The 25,082-nt window shown below is 41.5% G+C and overlaps 1 protein-coding gene and 1 long non-coding RNA gene across 3 annotated transcripts in view; both read left to right on the plus strand.

The window, feature by feature from the left end:
* The window catches only part of LOC147757796 (uncharacterized), a 190,639-nt gene extending 166,005 nt beyond the window's left edge, over positions 1–24,634 (plus strand). The window contains exons 3-4 of the long non-coding RNA XR_015322000.1: positions 20,342–20,388; positions 24,441–24,634. This is a non-coding gene — a long non-coding RNA (uncharacterized LOC147757796). The remainder of the gene's footprint in view (positions 1–20,341; positions 20,389–24,440) is intronic.
* The window catches only part of LOC111243680 (uncharacterized), a 128,061-nt gene that overhangs the window by 35,057 nt on the left and 67,922 nt on the right, over positions 1–25,082 (plus strand). The gene's annotated exons all lie outside the window — the stretch shown is intronic.

Consider the following 25,082-nt stretch of genomic DNA (forward strand, 5'->3'; position numbering starts at 1 on the left):
ATTTGTTTCTGTTTGTTTTACTGTACAAAGCGGTTACCATAGGCATGCTACTATGGAGACAAATAAAAAAAGAAGTCAAAGTAATTAAGTTTAGCTGACGAATTTAAATCGACGGTAATGTCGATGAGTTGGGCTAATTTTATGATTCCTCCATATGGTATGGGTGACTTTGGCCTTGCATCTGCGCCCGTGTGCAACAGTTTCGTGGTGTTAGAAATGTGTTTGTACACAGTTGTATATTAAACGTCATTGGCCAGGCCAATGTAGCCCGATGGTGGTCACCTATGACCAACCCATCGTCATGGTAGTGCGGGCGGTTCATTTATGATATGGTGATTACACTATACGGAGCAGGAGAATGGCAAAATTGTATTCTGATGGGCGCAGCCGATAGTTCCCAGCGTCGAAGACACTGTTCGACGAGAGGTCGCAAGGGCTTGTTGTCACTGCAACGAGTGAAATAGAAGAATCCTGGATTGCGGCAGTACGGCTGTTGTTGAAAGACTTCGTTACCATCTTTGAGATGAAACGGATCTGATTATCGTTCGAAGTTAAAAGAAGCGACTGTATTTAAAAGTTTTGTAAGAAGTACATAATGTTAATGTTTTTATAGAACTGTTTTATTACGAGCAATTATAGTTGTATGTACATTTTAGAAATATGGCTCTATGACGAGTTGCTTTATTGCAGCAATAAGATCGCACAAAAATAAAGGAATATACAACGCTGTGCATCAAATGTATACATGAATATGTACACTAGACGATTGGATGCGGCTACTTTTCCTCTAAGAACTATGCGTGTTTAAATCAAGTGTTTCATTAGTAAGTTAAGGCTACTACCACTCATGGATAGTTTTGTAATGTACTGCAGAAGATTGATAGAGCCTAATGACAGCTCGGTGATCTCATCGGCCCCTGTAATAAGCTCTTTTCACTGGAAATTCTGATCTTGACACCCATGTATTAAAAAAAACGGCCCAATCGAAAAAAAACCGGCACTAAAAGCCTTGGAATATGCATATTTGATTGTAGAGCAACCAAGTCCAGCTTCTGGCAAAAAAGAGGATTACATCGGAGCACTGCGGGCAAGCCCTGCGTGCTTCGTTCCTATTATTGCTATCGTTATCATATCAACCTGCACCAATACCATAAACGTTATTTACCCAACGTTAGTCAGGGAGCGTGTACATTCTGCCGTCCTTTAAATGAAGTCGAACAACTCAGCCACAGTCGTCCGTTGTAGAACTGCCGACAATGCACATTCTGCTGCCGAATAGACGAAACGCAACTTTGGGTATTTGCTGCTTATATCCTAGATACATTGTCAACAATCGACAGAGCCATGGAACGGGGTTACTTCAGGCCGTAACTTACTCCACTGGGCCAGAGCACGCAGTCCGGATGATAGTCCTCAAGGTAAAGCAAAAGGTGCAAAGAGTACCAACCGCAGTCGATCACCACTAGTGCTTATTGGGTGTACTCAGTAGTGTTGAGGGAAGTAAAAAAACAAGCTATCGAAGTTCACCAACAATTGTTCCTTCTCCCCCCTGTATTGTCTTTATCGCAGAGTTTGCGAAGGGTGGGCCCATAAAACTGGGTCTCGTAAGTTCCAAGGTCGAGGGGTCGGCCGCCTCTGCGTCGCTGCCGTACTTGTCGACAGCGGATGCTTGCAGACGCAATGCGGCGACTAACGAATCAAGAAGACAGTTAGAACTACTGAGAGACACAATGAAAGTATAAGCTGCCGCCAGCAGACGATGGCATCGGCAAGACGAAAGATGGCAAATGGGGCGGAAAAAGCCAAAGAAGACAAAGCGGCCAAGACGATGGCTGCGACGCAACTCCACCGCTAAATTTTCTTTTTTCTGTGTTCAGTTTCAGTAGAGCAGTAGCAACGAGACTGCAGCGACAGCGATGGTTGAGCACAAGCTTCGTGAGAGGAATGTTGTCCCCTGCTCGTTTAGCTTTTTACAATTTCAATGATCCTTTGTTGTTATCGTTATTTTCAGTGTTTCGGTATTTCTCCAGCATCATAAATTGGTGGAAGTGCGCAGCGCCGCCATATCTGCAACCCGCAGGTTTGAAGTCGACCAGAGACCAATCCCAGGTGTACTTCTCCCTATACTCGAGCGAAAAACACTTATAACAGAGACGTAAAGTCAGCAACAAATGAAGCTGGAAGATGTTAGAGAACTGGGGTTAGAGTTGGAACTGTTTTCTGTCAAATCGCGCCCAAGCCTATGTCCTTGTCGTCCTCTTACGCAATGCCACTTGGCTATTCTGTTTGTCGCTTTGTTTCTCCCATTTTGCCCAAGTTTGTCGTCTGGCGCCGTTGAAACAGCCTCTCACAAGTACTCTTTTTTGCCATGGGGCCAGTGCTGTCCGCAAAGTTGCTGTGGTTTTGTTATCGCACGGATGAGTATAAGCGGGTGTTGGACAGATGGAAGTAGGGGGTAGGATATGAAGTTACCAGTTGCCTTAGTAGGGAGCTACCTGCTAAACAACCTAATGTCTCACCACGTTTGGCCTGATTTTCGTCTTCGCCGTTGTTACCGACAGCTAAAGCCTGATTTACTTTGTGTCGCGTTTCTTGTTGTTAAATTGTTAAGATGGAGGGCGGCGATATCCAGGCCGGGGAAAAGGTGGGCCGTTCCAATTTTATTCGAATCGGTGACGGATGGATGAAGTGTTAGCGAACAACTGACGATTCCTCTCTAAGTACAAAGGTTTGGTAATTGTCGACGTTTGTTTTGCTGTCAATGCTATTACTGCTACCAAACCTAATAGTAGGGCCTGTTGTCGTCCCTTGTCCATTACAGTGCGTGATTCCTTTTACTGAAGGTCGACTACCCTAGCTTGACGTCAGCAGTTTTCCCGTGCTGCCTCACTGCTTCTATAACAGTCGCTGACGGCCATATCGTCAGCGTATCCTATTTTTGGAATTCTCCTGCTAACCCCGTCCTCTTTCAACTGAAAGTCGATAAACAGCCAAAAGAGAGCAGAGGGGCAAAAGACGGCAGCAATCCGTCCTTTATTTGATGGACGACGGGGCAGAAACGCTTTCAGGGCCCATAGCTTTAGTGGGTCGAAGAAGTGATTATGATGAGCGGATAATGACGAGCAAAATCGAGCGAAATATCGAAACGAGCGAAAGCAGAGACTGAAAGCCAAAAAGAGTCCGTCCGGCGGAGGGAAGAGCTTCGGCTCCGCTGACGATATCGGCATCCGCAAGCAACGGTATTCCCGCAACCAACTGCGATGGCCCCCTCTTCTGCAAAAAGTGATAAGGCCGCTAAGAGCGGAAGAGCAGACGACCAGTGAGAAAAAGAGAGGGCGGTTCAAAGAAAGGCTGAGAGGGAAAGGAGCACAGATGAAGATGTAAACAGATGACTGGGCTGGAGAATACCAGCAAGAACAGGCCAATAGAACTAGGAACTTATCGTTTATCGTCTTGCCACATCGGCGGAGTGTCCGTTCAAGGAGAAGTAAAGGAAGGCGACAAGAAACGATGTTGTCTCTGGATCTCACGCTGCAGTCGCTGAAAGTAGCGACAAAGATGGTGGCAAAGCATCTGTAGTGTATCTCTCTTTCTTTCTAGATTTTCAGAAGGCGAAGAGAGAAGGAGACAATTTTGTCCTTGGTTTGGGTTTGGGGTAGCGGCAGCTAGTAAGAAACTTATCCATCGTCATTCAGCATCGAATACCCTAGATGATCGGAAAAAGTAAACGCAAAGAACTCTAGAAGCTAACCGTTCCTGAAAGAGATTTTGTTGTTGAAAGGAATGACCGATTCTGCTCCGACGGGTTACCTATTAGAAAGAAAACAAAGATTTTTAAGAGAACTATTTGAGGTACATGTTTGAGTAGGTTGTGCCATGAAACTAATACAAGAACGTCTTTTATTTACGGCACTTCATGCACTGGGTTCTGAACCTCCTAGCAAGTTTTCCAGGTGTAACACCGCAGGATGACTACTTAAAATCGTCTAGTAGAATAGAACCAAAAGAAAATTTTACGTCCATTCAACATTAACGGAGCTGGGTAGAATAGGTGTATTTAACAAATCATCACAATGCACCAGCGTGAAATTCCATTTCCATACGACTCTTGTCCATAATAGGTTACATCTTTCATGCGATGCTGTCATTTACGTGTGACTATAATGCATACGACTGTTGAAATTGCTTTGGGCTCCCGTGAGGTGATGACACACCGCGGCTTTCCTTTTCGACCCTACCTAACTGTGACGTTCACCTGTAGCTGACTACATTTCACTATGTTTTGCCGTTACCGTGCGTACGGTTTTTGCGACTGCGCGCCGTATACCCCAGTGTCTAGCCACATGCCGCTAAGCTGTTCATGCTTGTTCTGAAGTCTCTTCTTCGTTAAATCAAATCGCTGCCACGGCAAAGAGTGCCAAGACGCGGGCGCAAAACGTTCTTTTTCACGGGTCTGCGTTTACCTTGTGAACAGCCGTGTAGAGCTACGAAGGTGGCCGAAGCGACAATCTTTGTTGATACCAGTACTATAGAAAAGCTGTTCAATAAAGGGGGAACAACAGAGTAAGTCGACAACAGATTTCGTGCGTCTGTTGTGAGCACCGACGGCAAAAAACGGCGAAAGGGTGTCGAACGAATGGCAGGAAGGTATTAGTCTCCTGGGTAAAGGAGGCAGAATGCTCTCTTGGCAACATGGAACTCTTCTACTTTCTACTTTTTGTAGTGTGTTGCTCCTAGTAGCTACTTTTCAGCCGGCATCTAAAAGCTAATAGGGTAGTGGCCTTACGGAACAAGGACAAGTATTACCTTATGGAGCAGCGACGTCACATGGTGTGCTTTCGTCACGTTATGCTTAGGACTCTACTGGACCGGGGGCCTGGATAAGCTAAAGACGTTAGAATTGGCTAGCTGACGTGAAGGTAATCAGGAAATGTCAATTGTGGATTTTGATTGAGGAAAGACCTTGCAGGTAAAGAACGAATAGAAGGTACATAGGTAACTGAGCTTTTATTGAAACTGTTGATTTACATGTAACTTCCCTGACATGCAATGTATATATATGCAACTGCTTAAAAGCTCCAGCAGAGAAATCCTCACAATATTGTTTGGAAAACGAGCTTCAAATCTCGATCCAAGTACTTAGATGAATATTTTGCTTAATGAATCGAACTCTTCTTAGGCTAGACTGCATACACATAGAATTGCATAAGCGTTTACAAATCACTAATTATTTATCGTATGACGCCGATAAAATGGGCACTCGTGCATGATCGATGTCTTTTCCCCTCATTATTTACAGCCCCATTTTGCTTACATCGTACGTTCTCGAATAAAGTTACGCAACAAACCATATTTATGTATCAGGTTCCGCTCAATTCATGGCTTACGAGCTGCAAGTTGCAAGAGCGGGAGGTGTACTGCCCCTGGACCTGCGTCGGTTCTTAGCTGGCTGTGATTTCTATCGACCCCCGGGTCGCCAGGTGGGTGGACTCAGGATGATGGACGACACTAACCCCTCGAGAGGACGGATGTTTCAAGCCGCTACTGCCTTGAGAGCTTGAAGGCCTGATTTACGGCTGTCATGGCAGGACTATGCTTGGATCTTGACAACCACCCGAATGGGACACACCAAGCAGCAGTAGGCTGAACTTTGGCTCAGTTTTAAGCTGATGTAACATCACAAGCATTAGAGCCCCAAGGTATGGTGGCAGCGGTAGGTTTTTCGTAATCATATGGCAGGATACAACTCTAGTAAGACTCCTTACTTGCGTGCGTACATGTATAGGCACCCAGAAAGAACTACCTTGCCATTGTAGACGCTAAACGACCCCAAGATAAGCAGGCTTCATTGCTACCTGGAGATAGAGGACGAACCAACGGGATCAGTGAGCTCAAGGAACGGTACCGGCGCGGGGCGCGCACTATCGGTTTTTCTTTCTTTTCACGCTGGATGACACAAGGGTGTAGAGGCCCACATGGTGCATAGAATCATTCCCAGTAAGAGGGTCCCAAGGTTCTTTTAGCAGCAATGTTATTACTGCTACCTAGAGAATGTTAGTGTTGTTTCTCTAATGCATATAATATGGCCGGACACGTCGGCATTGTACACTTGTGTATTGTCGCCTCAGCCTATAACGTACGAGGCCTGTGCATCTTGCAGTGTAATTATTAGTGACTACAGTGCAACGTGCAGATGAATGTAATGGCAAGATCTCCCGATGAAATTTTTGCGTGGCCTGTGCAGTTCATGGAGACAAAAATACGAGAATCATTGGCAAGAAAAACACAGCTGATTTTCGTAATGACTAACTAATAAATCTTCTTTGGCTTTTAGTCACGCTTTGGCCTTATGGCGAATGCTGTTATCTTGCAGTTAGATAAATTCTAAGTACGTGAGTGTTTGTTGTCGTGGGCTTGAACATAACGTATTGTTTTCCCCGTAACGATTTAACTGCGTGTATCTCTTAACATATTGATGCTAACTAACCTTGAATTAATCGCAAGAGACCTGCCCTCCAGTTCGTTGTACCCTTCGCATCGCTGAATTCTGTAGCCGATAAAGATTCGCTGGCAGTCAGAATTGTTCTTATTTCATGGAAGTAATCGACAGGCGTTTGGAGAAACATAAGGTCACATAAATGCCTAGGATAAACGATCACTGTGCCTAAATTCCTGATGTTTGCTTTTTAGTTTTTACGCTTAAGGTCCAACTTGGCATACGTGCAAAAGGGTTTCCTGAAACTACGAAATGTTTCGTTTAGCTTAATAAGTGGCATTTGTCGCCCACCAAAAAATCCGCCGTGCCTTGTCCTGCTTTGGTGTCCAACAACGGCACGTGATTGCTCCGACACCCGCACATAGGCGCGTCATAAGTGCAACCCACATGGCATCTTTGCACCGTGTCTCCACATACATATGTATGAGATTTAGGAGTAACCTAATTAAAAGGAAGGTAAAAAGTGTAATTGGACAAGGTAAAGTTACCAGGCTATAAAAGAAGAACGGAACACGGCCTTCGAGATCGAAGTTGAGCTGTCCGACGCGTGTGAAGGTACGTCTTATTAGTTTGTATATCGGAGACCGGTAAAGAAGGACGAAATAGAGGGGGCAGTTTGATCTGCGGTGTGAGAAGAGGCCCAGCAGATAAAATCAGGATTGCTGTTAGGAATTTGTCGCGAACGAAATGAACCTAGAGGGGTGTCTTAAAATGGGCCGACTTGGATGGATGGCAGGAATCCAATGCTGGACTCAGATGAAGCAATGATAGATATGAGCCGCCTAAAGTTCAGGGTGTAAACTGGGTATGACGTTAACGACGGCTTCCCTTCGTGCCCCAATATGCTTGGTAGTACTGGCCCGGGTTAGTTAAGCAACTGTGATGATATCAAAATATCGGCGAATATTTAAAATGTATGCCAGCGAAGCTATGTCGTCTACACAACGCCGTCTCCTCACCGTGAGTTTTTGGCGGTACCGTCTGACCCTCGTCGAGTTACGAAGAACTCCGACTCAGAGACCCGGGAGGCGACTGATAGCTATGGAAATTGTGTTCTGTGAACTAGCGAGTACAACGGAAATTTCCAGAATTGAATCGGTGAGTCAGAAAGGTGCCGTCGACTCATTCAGATAGCGACAAACCGTTCTGGAGTAATGTGTATCACGGGCAGCTTAAGCAGTGGAGAACGCCATGATTCAATTCAAAGGAAGAATTATCACTAAGGAGGCCGGTACACGATGAATATCAAACATAAAACAGGACGGCCATCGAAGGCGTAATATAATAATAAAGTTGAATTTTTGATTTCCTGTTTCGTGAGAATTCCATGTAAATGATGCTCAAAAAAGTATACCGTTAAAATAACATTAGACATTGTTGATGTTACTCAAACCAAGTTAACACAATGATGAATCTTCCTTCTGAAAACATCTGAACGAGTCAACCTCTGTAATCAGGAACACATTTTTGATTTAACTGGCGGACCATCAACCACGTAAAGAAAAAAAGTTTTTAATTACTTCATCACGATATGCTATGAGTGCCGTGGTGTACGTTTACGACTATCTCAGTCTTCGTGCATTGTAATTGTTTTCGATAGCTTCTATAAACACATTTGAGACAGCAGAAGCTCAAGCAAGTCCAATAACTCGACTGTATACGTTGTGCATATACTGCACAAGCTCTTTTGGCACTAAAAATTATTTCCGTATCTGCAGGAGTTTCTCACAGGACTATTTCGACGTAAAGAATATAAACTGAATATTGACTAAAGATTCTTACTCTGTCGTTGGTGGTTAAAATTAGATGGTGGTTATTGCTCCATTAAATGCCCCGCAAAACCTGAGAAGCCATTTAAGTAGAAGTTTGGACGAAGCACTACGAGCACAGACGTCTCACGTAAGTTTCCTTGCTGTAGCGATCATTTTACCAAGTGGTTAACAATTGAGTGGCTCAATAGAACGTTGCACGTTGACGCTCTGGCGTCTCAGCGCAGGCGGATGATATCGGCAAAGCTATTAGATGATTCTACTTGGACACTTGCATAACAAAGGCCAGTGAATAGGTACATTGCAAACGGCTGTGTCGAAGCCTCCCTCCGAAGAAAAGTTGGTGGGGTGTTCGTAGGGGAACTTGCTCTTCTATTTGTATTGCCAATGTTTCACAATATTAGCGTGTCAGGATCACATGAGCCAGAGAGGTACAAGATATAGGACGCAGCCACATCCCTATTTTTCAGCATCTTGCCCACTTCTGCCACTGGTCTACATCGGTTGAGCAGATTCACTCGAACTTTCTGTTGTTCTTGCTTCTATCAAAAAGCTGCGGGGAGGATAGGGGCGTCTTTTTCTGGCAAGAAAGGTTGACCGTAAGAGCGGAGGATGGCTGATCTGCATATGAGAGTATAGCCGATGGGCGTATATGTCAGGTGTTGGTCGCTTGGGGATGGGGAGGGAAAGGCATCCATAGTAGAAAGCATGCCACAACTATAATGCGAAATGCCATGTACATAAAAAATAAAAAAGAAAATAAGCCATTTGAGATGCCCCCTGTGCTATGATCTATGGTCCTTTTATCAGTGTATCCTTCATGATTCATACTCGTTCTGCTATGATACCGGAATTTCTTATGAGATACAGTTATCACAAGAACAGCTGGCCGGTTTTTCTCCCGAGTTGTCCCTACCGGCTGTGAAACGTGCTGCAACCTACGTGTCCTTACATCATTCGCATATTCTTAGAAGTTTGGGATTCACGTGGAACCCCAAAGCCAAATACTTTGTTGTTCGATATTACTGTCCCCCGCAGATGTCCTATGCTCCTGAGTCCCAAAGCGTTTCGAATCCGACAGAACCTGAGTCAACCAGTTCAAAGAAAAATGCGTAACATATCACGATGTCATAACACAGCAGAACTTCTGTAGAATGGAAAGTATCAAGAGAACGCCAGATACCGTGCCTCTTGCTTTCGTTTGGAGGTTTGGATTAATAGTGCTCGTCCCTGACTGTTAGAAATATTTACCAGTACATATTTTAACTGCGCTTTTACATGGTCAAGTATGTCGATCTATAAGAATTGGAGAAGGATATACGCAATGTAAGAGGGTGAGCTGTCCTTCCTGTCAAGCTAGGAACTTGGCAAATGTGAAAGTCATGCAACATTTTCCATTAGGCAAAAAAAAAAAGTAGCCGATGGTAAGTAGAATAATGCTGCTGATGTTACAAATTTTAGCTATCTTTACTGTCGTTTTTTTGATACAAGGGTGATTTTCAACTAAGGAGTGCTGCGTCAATCAAGTGTTGTCTACAAGCGCGATTGTTATGACAAGAAAGCTGTTGATTGTTTCTGCATATTCAGTCAAAACCACGCGTTTCTTCTGCTTCATAAGGCGTGTCTGGAGAACGAAAACACAAAGACCCTGGAGCCAGCTTAATTCTATCTCATTGTACTGGCTTTTTATGTTTAGCAAAAGGAGTAAAAATCTATGTGACAGCTTTTCTGAAATAAATTCTTTGACACGTTTCTTTGTCTAAATTATCTAGTCCCACAACAATCACCATTGCATCGAAGTTATGCGTTGTCCCTTGCTTCAGGTGAGGAACCAAATAGGTTGTCGGACATCTAGAGTTTCCGTGTCCTATTATATACTGTACTTGAAAAACTGTGAACAGGCATTAGTCGTCTATGGCCTACATTGTTGCTTAAAGGTGGGTTGCATCGTCTGAACATTTCTTGAAGGCTTCTCAATTGTGCTGTGAAGCCTTTGAGACTTAATTTTGTTATTAGCCCTAACGGTTATGGGACCTCAAACATACGGGTCTGTTTGGATGATATCTGCACAACTTTGGAGCTACGGTACGGTTGACTTAATAATGCCAACGGATGTTAGCTTACATAAACACTTAGCCGGGCAGTGAACCTATTGGAGTACATTTGGTCTGTACGGTATATATACATGATGCACAGTGTGCGTACTAGTTCAATGGAGAGTCGGTGGCCTACATTATAGCACTGGAGAAAGCTGAACACTTATTTCGCAGGAGCCCACAAAATTAAAAACACTTATGCGAACACAACGTGATCTATTTCTAACACATCTATTCTAATATATATTTTCTAGACAAGGTAAAAAAAAAAAAAGTACAATTGAATACAAAACAAGATGTACAGAGTAAACTGTATCATATACTGGTTGATCCCAACTGAATATTATACAATGCATCTCACACTACACGTGGATCTCTCGGCGCGGCTATTACCCATTAATGTATATATATATATATATATAATGTATATATACTAATTTTTTTCCCTATGGCACATGAATGAAATTGTTTCTGGCGACTGTAAAAGTGTTTTTAAAAAAAAAAAATAGTCAAACATTGCCTCAAAAAATCAAATGGTATAAATACTAATTACAATCACATTGTTAGAAACGCACCCATATAAAAGGTTCTGTTATCTTTATCCACCACTATTTCGAGCATTTTATGATATCACAATGTATATAGAATGTATAAAGCTAATCAGCCAGTACAGCATGTGTCAATAGTCCACGCGCACTATAAAAGCATTTTTTCTCTATTGCATTTTTGCATATTTTACGGACATACAAACACATTATTCCATATGCAAGTTGTGCTACCACATAATTCTTATTTGCATCTTCTAATCGATCTTCAAACTGCATACAAAACAATAAATTGTGATCGCTCTTATAGTCTTTAGTAAGTGGTGGCTAGACTCTTTGCAGGCTGTCTTCTCTTAAAATGCTAAACACCTGAAGAATGGGTATTGGCAATATGGTCGATACCAGGGGCAAACAATCGACTCTCGTACGTTTCTAAAGACTGGGCGGCTCCAAGCTGGTAGTGTTGGTCAGTATTAGTTCTTTGTGTACACTCCCATTTTACCCTCGCCGACTTCCCCAAATACGTGCCTTGGACCCTAGCCCTTAAAATGCCCCGATGAGCTTATTTTCCTGAGCATAGCTCTGTTAAGGCAACGTTACTTCTTTGGCAACTCTATTTGAACGATGGTTGCTGATTGCCACAGTCGATAGCAAACAGCCATATTTGCTAGCTAAATTGGCCTCGCGGCATCGCGTGACTGACAACTTCAGATCTCTCACGTACGTACGTTCCATGGAATACTGTGTATTGTGCACAGAAGGGTGTCAGGTAGAGGTGGACGCCCTACCTTCGTAGCATAGCAGCACAAGCACCATAAACTTATTATAACGTCATCAGCATTCAACAACGCCATCGACAGACAACAACAGCAGAAGCTGAAAATAGAGACGCAGTAACGATGAAGGGCGTGAGATCGTGGTGCGTAGTACATTGTTAGCAGTAATAGTGACGACGTATCGAGAGTGGCCACTTGAAAAACAGATCAAAGCAGCCCGGTAAGGCAGAGTAGAGTAGAAAAGGCTAGGAAACGATTGTCGTCTCCAAAGGCTCAACGTCCTGGGATTTAGTGGGAGAGTTGGGCATTTTTGTTCATCGATTTTTGCTAAAGAAAAAAAAACAAACTTGATAGTGAGTTTGTATTTTCTTTTCTAGATCGAAACGCAGGTTGTAGAGGAGCGCTCCACCTTGTAGGGAATACATCCTTGCATCGTATATATCAGCTCTTGTGGTAAGCTACAGCTAGCGCAAAATGCTGTACTTTACGAGAAAACGTTTAGCGGAAGTGAGCCACTGGTAGGAATGCAATAACATTAAAAGCAGATGTCGCACCTGATGGTATCTCGAAGTCCTTTGCCGAAAGGAGTTGCCAGGGATCTTCCGAGACGGCCGAGTTCTCAGACTATCCCTTACCATCATTTTTGCTGCCCATTTCCCTTAAACCTTTTATGACCCCTTGTCGCGCCGCCCACGGATAGGCTGTTTGCGACCGGTAACCCGTACCGAGTTGACGCCAAATTCTACTGCTGTCACGCAGCTGCTGCCCCAAGTTAAACCCCTTTTCTACTTCAGGAGCAGCCTATAGCCGACATTCGCCTAGCTGTCGGCCTATCGGCCCGTCGTTCTTTCTGGAAGTCCCGCTTTGTCTCAACCTAATCTGCGGGCGTCTCCTAAATGGATCCGCAAGGCCTAGTAGTACTGGTATCATGGCGGCTGCACGCCAGAAGCTTCGTTGCATTTAATTTCCCGCTCGACCACTGCGGTAAGTCAGCTACTACGACCGCCATTGAATGAAGCCTTCGCGTTTGTCGCAGCAGTGGAGAGCCATACCGTGGGAAAGCACAAAGGTAAATGAGCGAAAGAGAAGTACTGGCCAAGGCGGAGCACTGGATAGCGGACTCCGGTTCGGTCCTGTGAGTTCAACGTTATTTGCTGTCGGCAGCCATGTTGACTGCTCTGAGTCAGCTCAGCAGGTGTATCTACGATAGCGGTATGCACACGTGTAAGACACTGCGCACACGGGTACAGGGTCCACGGCTCCTATTCTGCTATGAGAAAGAAGTACCTGCGAAGTTGGTGCGGCATCTTACCGATGGCCTTACTGCGTTGTATCGTTTGGCTCGCCGTCAGCTGACGCAGGCCGACAATCGGCCGCAGCGGGTCGCCCACTCAACCAATCGACAAATTAATAGGCCACCATAAGCGCTTGTTGCAATTTGCATTCGTATCACCTCCAAATTGGGACAGACCTAAACCCTGCACTACTTTGTACACCGCTGATTGCCGGCTTCGGCTGTCCATGCAAAAGTTGTCAGTGTCCAGTTCGGCTCTCGGAGAAGGAATCGTAGAACAAATGCAAAATGATCTCGGGATAGCGATCCGAATCGTAGAGGGAAATTAGAGATGACAAAAATGAACTTAAGTAGCTCTTAGGTAAGTACAGTTTCTGGAAATACGCAGCATTGACGCTTATCTGGCATCGGGCCTCCAGAAAGGCGTGTTCCCACCTGCAGCTGTGTGCCGGCCAACGTTAGGTCGTTTACGTGATGGTGAGCACTAATCTTTCCGGTCACCCACGGAACGATCCGTCTAGTTCTGCTAAACAGCCAGGCAGTCGAATGTGTAGAAACTGTGATTGACTGAAGACGGAAAGGGGATTCGTACGTTTGTGCGATTCACTGACATTACCAGTTGATATTGCAATTGATCATTGACACAATTAACTAGATGGACATTCAGAACGCGCAGGTACGCTGTTGCGATCAGCAAACGGACCTCTTCAGAACAGTGTAACATATATTTTGTTAATTGTTTATTAAATTTCGCTAAAATATATACACACATTTGGCAGTTTTTACAATATATATATATATATATACTGTTATGTGGACTGCGTCGAATACTAAGAAATCAGAACGTCCATACTCGTTATGCAGTGAACTAGATCACTTAATTAAAGCCTTGATCTATGCTAACAATACCGCTCTTATACATTTATAATAAGTCACTTATTTGGTTCAAGTGCTACCACACCACATGTCCACTGATTTTATCCGCATTTTCTATACGAAGGCCCTTTTGTGAACTTCGTTGTGTAATGTGTTCGTATAATATAAACACAGTTGAACATAAAAAATGGCATGATAATGATGATGTCTCTAGGGCTATTGGAAGAACGCTCCTTCTCTGATTGGCTTTCCTAACCAAGCTTTCATGTTCAGGATAATTATCTTATACTTAATATTATAGCTATACAGCTCTTGCTATCTCAAGGCTGTTGAAAATGTACTTACGGCTATACCTATGAAATACGGCAGTGTTCTTAGGTTCGTGTAAGGTGAGAAAGCACGCACTAGCTAGAGGCGGTCTTGCCATGTAACGAGAAAAAATATTAAGCAAATTAAAAATCATTTTGTAATTTTCGTTACGAAAAACTGACCTCCAAAGCTTCTCTCGCATGTATGTGCTCGTCTTTTCACTTTGAGGATTGTTGAATAGCGATAGGAGTATGTATTTTTTTCATAGGATCTTTTATACATATATACAGTGTGCGGCATCTACGCAAATACGGGCTAGTTAGTACATTAGAGAGCAGGTTGTGGCGTGACTTTAATTAGCAGAGCTGAAAGATGGGCTAGATATTAACTGGAGGATATATGGGGCAATCTAAACGAAAGTGAATCTTACCGAGCAGAATGTAGTAAGCACTTGATTTAGCTGTTTCTCAAACGCGTATTCTCATATGAGGCATTTTAGCTTTACAGGGTAGAAGCATGTTCCTTACTAAAACATACTTGTATTTCATATGCGAAACTAAAGAGGCCCTATGCTTTCAGCTAACTTTCCTGGTACAGAAAACCCGGTGACAGGCAAAGAATTTATTGCATCTTATCTGCCAGCTCAGCATCCATTGACCTTGTTATCTCTTTTTGATTTTTGTTCCATTCTGGCTCTTCTCAGGATGTTCTGAGATATCTCTGTATCGTATTATATTTTCTTAGAAGCAAGGCAGCCGTTAATATTGCTCCTGGCGTTTGTGCCATGACACGACAAAGTTCGCCTTGTACAGCATACTTCTAGCCCACAGCGGAGATTACTCAGAAAGAGGACACATTCACTATGGCCTCATACTGACCTGATGGACCGACGAACGCAGCGTGTACCCTGATCCTTGCACCCCTCGATAGAGGTCGACGAGTCGATAGCAGTACCGATGTGTACTGGCGAACGAAGACTTACTCTTATTCTTTTTGCCTCGCTGGTCTTCGCCCCAAAACCCCCTATCCCGGGAACGCCTATAGAATTCCTCTCTCAAGAGAGCTACTCTGAGAGAATATTCTATTGTTCAGTTTAATAATAATGATCGAAAAGAGGCCACACATGAGAGACAACCGCTTCGAGTCGATCGAGCGTCATGTGTCTCTTGAGTTAACGACGCCCACAACGAAAACTAGCAAGAACGATAGTCAATACTGGCTGTACACGGCAATGTATTTTTCTTGTTTCGGCTAATCAAAATATAGTGTAATGTCTATATCGAAATATTAGAATGGCGGAAATGAGAGACGGGAGACAACAGGAGATATTGGAAGTTCTTGTTGATAAGAGACGGTTGTCGCCGACATCCTTTCCAAGGATGACACCGAGGAGACGTGTAACGGGTGCTAAATAAATAAGCGATACCAGCGACAACGAGGATAAAAGATGACGAGAATAGATGCTGGCGTTTAAGATTGAACTTAAATCAGTCTCTATATGGGAGTCAGTTAATTTCTCTTTGTTTCTAGCATTTTATCGTTTTCTGGCAGAGCTTCTTGTGTAATAATGGTATGTGGAAGGGCTGAGTGAGAAATTTAGTGGGGGTGCCCGGTTTTTTCAAATTTCCTTGAACCACTGATGGTGCGTACATTGCCGTTAGAACCAAGAATTGCAACAAGTTCTTATCTGTGGCTTATCTTAATTGTGTTTCCAATAACACACGTTTAGACAAATTGCATTGAACGCCGCGTGCGAGAGATTTCGAGCCGACACAATGCCATTTGTCGCTGCTCATTTAGCATGGAAACGACCATCAACTTCAACCTGTCAATCAGAAGCTTTTAACACATAGATCTTATATATACGTATATATAGGGTACATAGACTTACAACTGGAAAAGAGTGAAATAAAGGGTAAAGGAAAATTTAAGCTTATGGTTGTAAAAAAAGCAGGCCTACACATCAGACTTTCCCTAACTTCTAGATTTAAGTTTTTTTTTGAATTTTTACTACTATTGAAAATTAATTAAAAAAAAATATATATAAAAATTAAATACTAATTAAAAAATTTGATCTTTTCGTGAGATTTTACGATTTGTATGATTTAGGTAGACGGGGTCACTATTGAACATAAATGCATCTATTTTTCAATTATTTCACTTTCAACTCCGTTTTGTATTCTTATTGTATCAGCTATTTTCTTTTAATTTTTCACAGAGAAGTCGAAAACAAAATATACGCAGACATTTTGTTTCGATGATAGAATTTCCAATGAAATTAAGGTTGTACCTTTATCGTTAAACCATTAAAGGCCGTAGCGTTTCTAACGTACCGTAGAAGGTTCGCCTGTCTTGTCCAAAAGACTATCAGACTAATAATATCTAGTGACTCTTTCGCCGTGACCATAGAAAAGTATACGAACTGTTGCACCGAGATGAACAGAGAACTGCTAGCGGAGGCCTTAAGTACAACGCGTTGGTGTTATAGATAAAAGAGAAATTATACAGCGACGTCTGACTTGCTTTAGTGTATCCCCAGTCTGACCGTGAGATCTGAAAACTCGCGGAACCTGGCGCGCTATTCACTTAGTGTTAGCTTATATCTTTGAAGACGCCGCCAATATTTTATATAGTGAGAAAATTCTACATATATATATATATATATATATATATATATATATATATATATATATATATATATATATATATATATATATATATATATATATATATATATATATATATATATATATATATATATATATATATATATATATATATATATATATATATATATATATATATATATATATATATATATATATATATATATATATATATATATATATATATATATATATATATATATATATATATACATATATATATATATATATATATATATATATTATAGTGTGTGTATTCATGAACATCTATGTAGAAAATGTATTGGGGCTTTAGTAGATTATTCAGTAATGTGGAATTATTCATTAAATAGCGGATCGGTTAAAAAAACAGTATAATTTTAATTTGTTCTATAAAGCCGTGCAGGAACCTACTGAAAATAGATATGAACTACAAGGTCTTGTTTAATGGGTAAAGTTGGATACGCGACGTAGTGCCAACTGAGGTTTCATACTATGCGACACACTCATATTGGCATACATAATAGAAGTTCCTGGCTAACTAGAGGACCCTGTACAAGATTGTGTTATGTCTATTATTAGTAAACGGAACCTCTTTTTCGAGCCCAGAATTCCTCTGTTGGAAATTCAAAGCAGCTTCGTTTACTCGACCCGATCAATAACCTAATTTAAAACATAAAATCACTGTAGCATACCTTCGATTTTTTCAATATGATAATTGCTTTCTTGTTGCTAAAAAGATTAGACGGTATAGAACTCTTATTGATCTTGCACATGTTAGGTCGTATGTTTATTGTTAGTGAGTCTGCTGTAATGCTTCCGCTACGGATTCAAATGGTCTCTCGTAATTTTTGTCCATGACGCCATTTTTTTTTTTTTATTTATTTCTACTATGTAAAATAGGTTAAAGACAATAGTAAATTTTCTACTCCATCGTCAGCTTAAGTTAGTCAGACTACACCAAAGAGATCTGCACGAAGTATTTCATGAAACGTACGCGTTGCGGAAGTAGATTAAATCTAAGCCTGAATTCCACGAATATCTTCTCATAGAAGCATGCTGTTTGCTTAGTACTACGTAAGGTAGCGCCTGAGAGACAGGTCAAGCTAGCACCCCTCGATGGCGTACACCTAAAAGCGTGTGCTACTGTGCGTTAATCTGTTGAAACCAACCCATTGTATAACTGGGCTCTGCCAAGAAGCGCCGGAAAAGCCTCTTTTAATATAATACATTATTAAGCTTGCTTTATTCAATTGGGTTTACAAAGTGGTTATCATATAATGGCTAATCTTGCCACCCATCTTGAAAATAAATTCTAGTATAGCTAGTTCTGGAACACTGATGGACAATCACGACTCAGACTAGTTTTTATAATCTCAAAAAGAAGTTGCCAAGCAAGTTATATTTGGGTAGTTGGCGAAACATTTACTGGTCATTCTTTCTGTGGAGAGATGCGATACATTGTCACATCTCTATCGTACTCGTTGTAGAAAACGGTTCTGACTATTTCTGACCAGTTCTGACGACTATTTAGGACAATTAGGGCGTTACAAAGGCTTGAGGCTATATCTTGACAAATTAGTGATCATCTCGCTATCGATTCAGCTTACGAAAGCGAAAGGAAAGTTGTTAATGAACGAAGAGAATGACTCACTTGAGTATTATTAATGCAACAGGTACTCGCCTTTTTAAGTTCAAAAATACAAATTGCTTCGTAGGCGCTTCTGGGACTTTCCAAAGCTTATCTCTAATATGAAACCTAGTCTAACTAGCCTTAAAGGGACATATTACGAAAGCTTAGATCTCCGAATGAGGGGACCGTAGTTGGAGTTGGGGTATGGCCGAAGGTGACATGCCAAGCAAGGAAATGCAAAAAAAAAAAGAGAGTTTTTTCTGTCCTAATATCATTCAGTTAATAACCATTAGCGAGTGTGGCAGACTAATTAACAGCTGTAACTGCAGCAGTCAATAGAGTCCCGTCCGTTAATAGAAACTGACATTCAGAAAACGAAGTTGACTCAACATATTGAGTGTTTGACAATGTGTTGACCGTACTTGTTCTATCTACATCGATCTTTGATCGAGTAGTATTTCTACTGAACAGGTCTGAGCTTGCACGAGAACTTTTTTTACGATGTGTGACAGAGAACTCGATTCTGTTTTACTGTTGAGGTATAAAATGAGATATAGCTGGTGCAAATTTAGCTCGACTATCCGTAGCCTATGCCAGCACCCGCTAAATTTGAAAGACAATAATAACGTAAGTAATAATATAACCTTGAGTCCGAATAATGGATGATAAAGGACACATTGGCGTTATCCTTGGCGACATCTGAGCAGAGCTTTGAGTACCCAGGCGGCTTGAAAATCCTGTGAGTGTCTAGGAAGCTTACAGAAAACTAAGCTTGCAAAAGCGGATACTAAAAGCTTTACGTCAACGCTGGTTTTCACTTCGACTTCGTCGGCAAACACTTTGCAGGCCAGTCTGCTTGTTACCTGTGGCCCCCCAAATCTGAGCTGCTGGGAGATTCTGAACGCCAGGAACCGACACGATTTAACCGTCAAATATCAACACAGCCTCGCTGAGTCAGTGATACCCGCTTCGGCGAAACTCTCTCGCCGACCTTTAGCTAGTCCCCTGCTAAAGGAATCAGCTGAATTAACCAAAGCGTGGCGGCTGACTAACCAACAAAACTACTATCACTAATAAGACGAAGGAGAAATGGGGTATCGAGGGAACTGTTTCATGAAAAGGAACCAGGCAGATGCATCTGACTTAGGACCAACGTACATACGGCCTTGTCCTCCGCCCCCTGAACTGCCAGAACCTGGATGCTAACTGCAGGTGTATTTTTTGGCGAAACAATGATTCCTAGAACAATTTTTCATCTACTAAATACCAATACTGGCTTAATTCCTCACATATCTATCTTTAGAAGCGAGAAAAACTCAAACGACCGAATCAAAAGCAGAACAAAACGGCAAAGGAAACATATTTGGTCATACAGTTAATTAGAAAGCCATATCTGGCTTAGACAATCCTAATTAATGTAAACAAATGGAGCATCCACACGTCGCACTAGACTGGGCAGGCAGGAGTAAAGTTCTATTAAGATGTAAGTAAAGTCTGAACCTATGGTCTTTTTACAAACTTACAACATATAGACTTGGGATATTTTTACGGCTACTAGAAGTAGCCTGCTAAAGTTAGTCAAGTGAAATAGTGCGCAATCGCAAAATGGTTTTACTCTATATGACGATTTGTACTCTGTTGTTTTTGTGGATATAACTTCTCGACGAAATTCTTTTTGACTATGCTCTGTTGCAGGTCTCGCGTACATCAGTCACCAGTCATGAATAATTGTGAAGACTACAGTTTGAGCATAGGAACCAGTTTAGCAAATTTGACTATTCATTGTTGTTTGCTTGTTGTTACCTCAGTAAGAAATCATTCGTCCTTTGGGGAAGAACTGAGCCTTAAGCTTTAACCTGATGACCAGTCATACTGATAATATCATTTCTACCTGGCTTGCAGGGCGGACCGACTTGATGCAGTGTCGCGGACTAAATGACCTTTCCATGGTACGAAGCGTAGTACATGGACACTGTGTATGATTGATGTGAGCCGCTAAAACTACATTGAGATGAGATCTTAAATCCTAGTGGTTAGCTCTACTGTGATGCACGCAGACTGTTTATTAAATAAATACACGGAATTCGGGTTGGTTTTATCAACAAAGCTCTTTTGTGATTTCTGGGTACATTAGTCGGCAGTCCTGTATAATTTTAAGTACTACAATTATAAGCATAAGGGCCAGCTTACCAAACACGAACAGTTCAACTTTTCATTGAAATTGTTAGCTTAACGAGAGAGCGTTCATTATCTGAGTATGTTGAAGCCATCAAGTTTATCAATGGGGTATTTGCATTTATCTGTATTGCCAATCGGGATCGGTTAGATTTAAGGTAAAAAGTGAAGTAAATAAGGTAATTTACGAAAAATTTGACTATATAAATACCCCCGTTATCCTTAAAATATCGTCATCAAACACATTGTATTATTTTTCAGTAGTCGCAATGTAGAACTTGGAAGTATTATTTTGTTACAAAGAATACGTGGGGTGAGAAGTCCTGCTCTTCTTCTTGATTTGTCCGGTGCAGGCCTTTGTATGAAATGAGAACATTTTTCAAATCTTCTATCCTATTTTTAACTGTCGAGCCGAATTTTGTCAGCAACACGGACTTAAATCCATTCAAGGCCAGGCGGCTCCTCTGAGGTGTTTGTCAATCTGTAAAACAGGACTCATCTCTGTTTGACTGCTGAAACTTGGAGCTTCGCAAAAGCTTTTAGTTACAGCTAGCGTGGATCCTCCAGTACAGGTTTGTATTTTTTGCCGTCTCTCAATCGTCTGTTGCGGGACTTCGATCGATAGGCTCACCAAGGACCGTAGCAGCAGCGGCGGCGGCGGCAACAGCTCAAGAGCCACTAGCTGGTCCGATGGATCGTTGATCGAAGCGGCGCACGAAGAAGGGTGCGTCATACAAAAAAAAAGTATCTGCGGCGAAAATAAACGTAGTGGCATTCAAGTGAGAAAGATATAGAGGTTTCGCTAAAGCTATGCGAAGAGAAATTGCGTCTCTGTGAAGTTTGATGACGTGCCGTGATGCTAAATAGACCTGAACCGAAATACGGCAATCGAGATGCTGAAGTCTGGCTTTCAGCTCACGGACATTCCATTGGAGAGCTTGAATAGTCACTGATGAAGTGCGGCATGTCGGCTGACAAAAGAACAAGTGAGAACCTATGAAGTGGTTAATGGTTGAGTTTGATTGTACCGTATTTAGAATAAAAAAGAAAGTGCTAATTAGCTACGATGTCAATAACATGATATTTTGGAATTATCGAACTGTTTCGATGATGTTCGTAGAGGTCATCGCAAAAAGAACAAGCAGTAAAAGATGACATTTACATCTAGTTACATAAAGTTACTATGTAAGTTTTACGTATGTCCGTTGAACTGAAAAAATAGCTCCGGGATGAGATGACGATTCCTATTGAAATGTTTTTTCTTCCCTTCTCCAATTAAATATGAAAAATAAAATTAGTTAATAATAGATATTTGATTGTTTGGTTTGTTAGAGCTACGAAATCTACGGCCTACAATAGATAGTGACAAAGGGAAGGTAACATTGATTTATAGTAAAATGTCTGTTTTAATTATTTATGTCAGTAGTGGTGTTATTTTGCTCTTGCTATTGCTAAATTAATTAGTCCTTCGTTGTTGCTTCACCGAGTAAAACAAACATTTTATTAAGGACCTTAGATTGTTTATCTATTCTATTGATCTTAAGTAATAAATATCAAACATTGAAAGCTATTGTTTGTTCACGTTTTTCTGCTGTGGATTAAGCCGTGAATACAGCCGTTGGCAACGCTGGCTAATTATTATTCTAATCAGGACATTAACTAAAGTATGCCGGTATGCACATAAGTACCTAGCTCAAAACAGGCCAAGATGTCGAACACGATCAGAAAAAAATCTTCGTAAAAAGTAGATGTGTTAGTTGAAGTTCTGCATCGCGTATCGTGGCTCTTCATTAGAAAACGTACTTTATGATCAGGTAGGTAGGCGGACGTTCTTTCGATAGTTAATCATACAAAACGCATTCGATCTTATAAGACAAGGAAATTGTTATCGTTAACGATGAGGCCATGTCGCGGTATAGTACATAGATTCTAGGAATGCTATGTCTATACCAATATACTATATATAGGAATACTATAGCTAGCTCAACTTTGGATTACGGATATATACGTATATATATAAAACTGATGTGTGACATTTGCTGTTTATGGTATCGATTAGCTATATCTTGTAATAATAATATTTGGTCACCTACACCAAATAGGAGCTAAAGAAAACACATTTTTTGATTCTGTGCTAACATGTCTGAATGTATATTTACGCATATCGGGTAGCAAATTTGCGATTGGTGTTCCTACGTTTTTTTTTTTTAAGGAAATTATTAAATGTTTGAAGAATAAAGCCATATAGAGTGCGGCACTGATTAATATTCGGTCGGAAGGAAAACACTACGATCTGGGGATTTACGGGTTTCTAGATGATTCTCAACAGAATGTTATTGCATAGCATTCATGTACGTGTACATGTGTCTGGTTAATGTACAGTTTCCCCCTTGCGTTTTTCTGTTAACCGTGCTCAGGCTCGTTAGGCTTCTAGCCTTCTGCATAGCTATGAGTGTTCATCGACGCATGCACACCATCAGTTCTGTTTACGCTTGTGTATAGGGCCCTTGTGATTGTTTATTATTTTTCTGTATGTGATGATCTGTATTTACAGCGGGGTCAGAGTGGTCGCGCCTCATATATACTAATAAAGCGGTGCCCTGTCCGGTGTAACGTATGCGTGTGCGTTTGAGCCAAAAACAAAAAAGTCGACCAAAATGTCTGTAAAGAAATCAATATTGCACTACACGCAATTGCTAGATAGAATATTTTTTTTGAAACTGTCTGGTTCGTGCGGGCACTTTCGTCACTTCTCTTGTCCAAGCGCAACAAAATTATCTTCGTCTTTGTCGTAGGTAGCTATCACCGCAACCGGTGCCTTTGTCCACGAGGCAACGTTATCCTGGCCATATTGAGGCGACTGTTTCTCTCCGGCAAACTGCTTTCCTAAGGCTAATCTAAAAAACAATCAGTGAAACGACGTTACAGAATCTACTATGTTGTATGAAAAGCTCATAGTCTCATGCTAAGCTTTTACATCATATCGGATGGAGGCCCTATTGTGAGGTTCAGACTCATTGAAGGGGGTACTACGGGACACGATCTGAACAGGACTGTAACGTCTAACGTAAAAGCCTGACTGTTGTTGGACTTGTTGCCTTGGAAACGAAATGCAATAGAGCCTCTACCTAGGGGAGGCATAAAGACCCGTGGGTTGGCTTAGACAAACATCTCTCTACTTTCCTATTATATACATCGATACTTGTATAGGCAGGCACACGTGTTGCGTCTGAGGCCTGTCGGCGAGCTATCTGTCAGGTGTTGCTAGTTACGATCTCTTAGACTCTAACCAAATGAAAAGGCTATGTAAGATACTCTAAAGCAGCGAAGGAGAAGGGCATTCCAACCATTAACATGAACCTTGAGCCATGTTACATGATGCGTATGTGCAAGATATGCGTAAAATAGAGTTTGCCATTACTAATTTAAGGTAATGTAAATTAAAGCCATATATTAAGGCCAAAGTATCAGCATTATTGGAAATTCTTGAAAGAGCCAGGTATTTCTAAAATGGTAGTTAAATTTGAATTTAATTAAATTGTGAATTGATACCGTCTACAAATAGCCAGTAGTCATTTTCGGTTGCCCCAACTTGCCACGGCAACTGTTGTTAAAGATTTACTATAATTCATTTTATAGAGCTTGTTTAAGGTGAACGGTTCGTCTCGAGGCGGCCACATATACAGTGCTTTTAAACCGACTTCTCTCCGCCCCGAGACCTATTTGATTTGATACGTAAGTCATTCAATGTAACACGTCAGACGGCTGCATAACTTCATTTAAGTTAGTTGAGTTCTAACCCGATTCTGTTGCTTCCGTCTTCCAGGTGAGCGCTGATGGCGAGCTTATAGGCGGACCAAATCGCTTGCGGTCTATACAAGCAATTATTCCATCGCTAATCTTATCAAATCGATCTCTGTTTGGTTCTGGACGGTAGGGAGTTGAAGATCACGCTGACTCATAAATAAAACACTCAATTCTGAGCTTTCATAATGTTGCATTGGGCTCAAGAGCTATGAATGAGTTAAGTTCGATACTTATGTATATCTTTATTCTTTTTATTAATTATTATTATAAATATTCCATCAGACAAAAAAGACCGCCGTTAGGCATTCTATCAGACGGCTGGCTTCCATCACGAAACGAAACATATCTAGATTCAAAGTGAAACCTCTAAGATTAGCAGGCAAATACGTTATCCACTAGGCTACCACGAGGAATCGGTCTATTTACATAAACTGCCCTAGCCAGATATAAATAATATTCTTATAGCAATCTAAAGAATTTTATTTAGGTTGGACGATCTGTAGGTAACGTTCTGTCTAGAAATGTATTGCAGCCACTACCTCTCAGTATATTTTTTAGATAGTTTTTTTTTTTCCCAAAACCTGCAGTGTACTTACAAGATACTATAATTTTACAAGTAAAGGTTGACCATTTTTTTGTTACCTATACCACATTAATCTTC

This window comes from Varroa destructor, unplaced genomic scaffold (assembly GCF_002443255.2).
Source record: "Varroa destructor unplaced genomic scaffold, Vdes_3.0 BEIS01000002.1, whole genome shotgun sequence".
Classification (NCBI taxonomy): Eukaryota; Metazoa; Arthropoda; class Arachnida; order Mesostigmata; family Varroidae; genus Varroa; species Varroa destructor.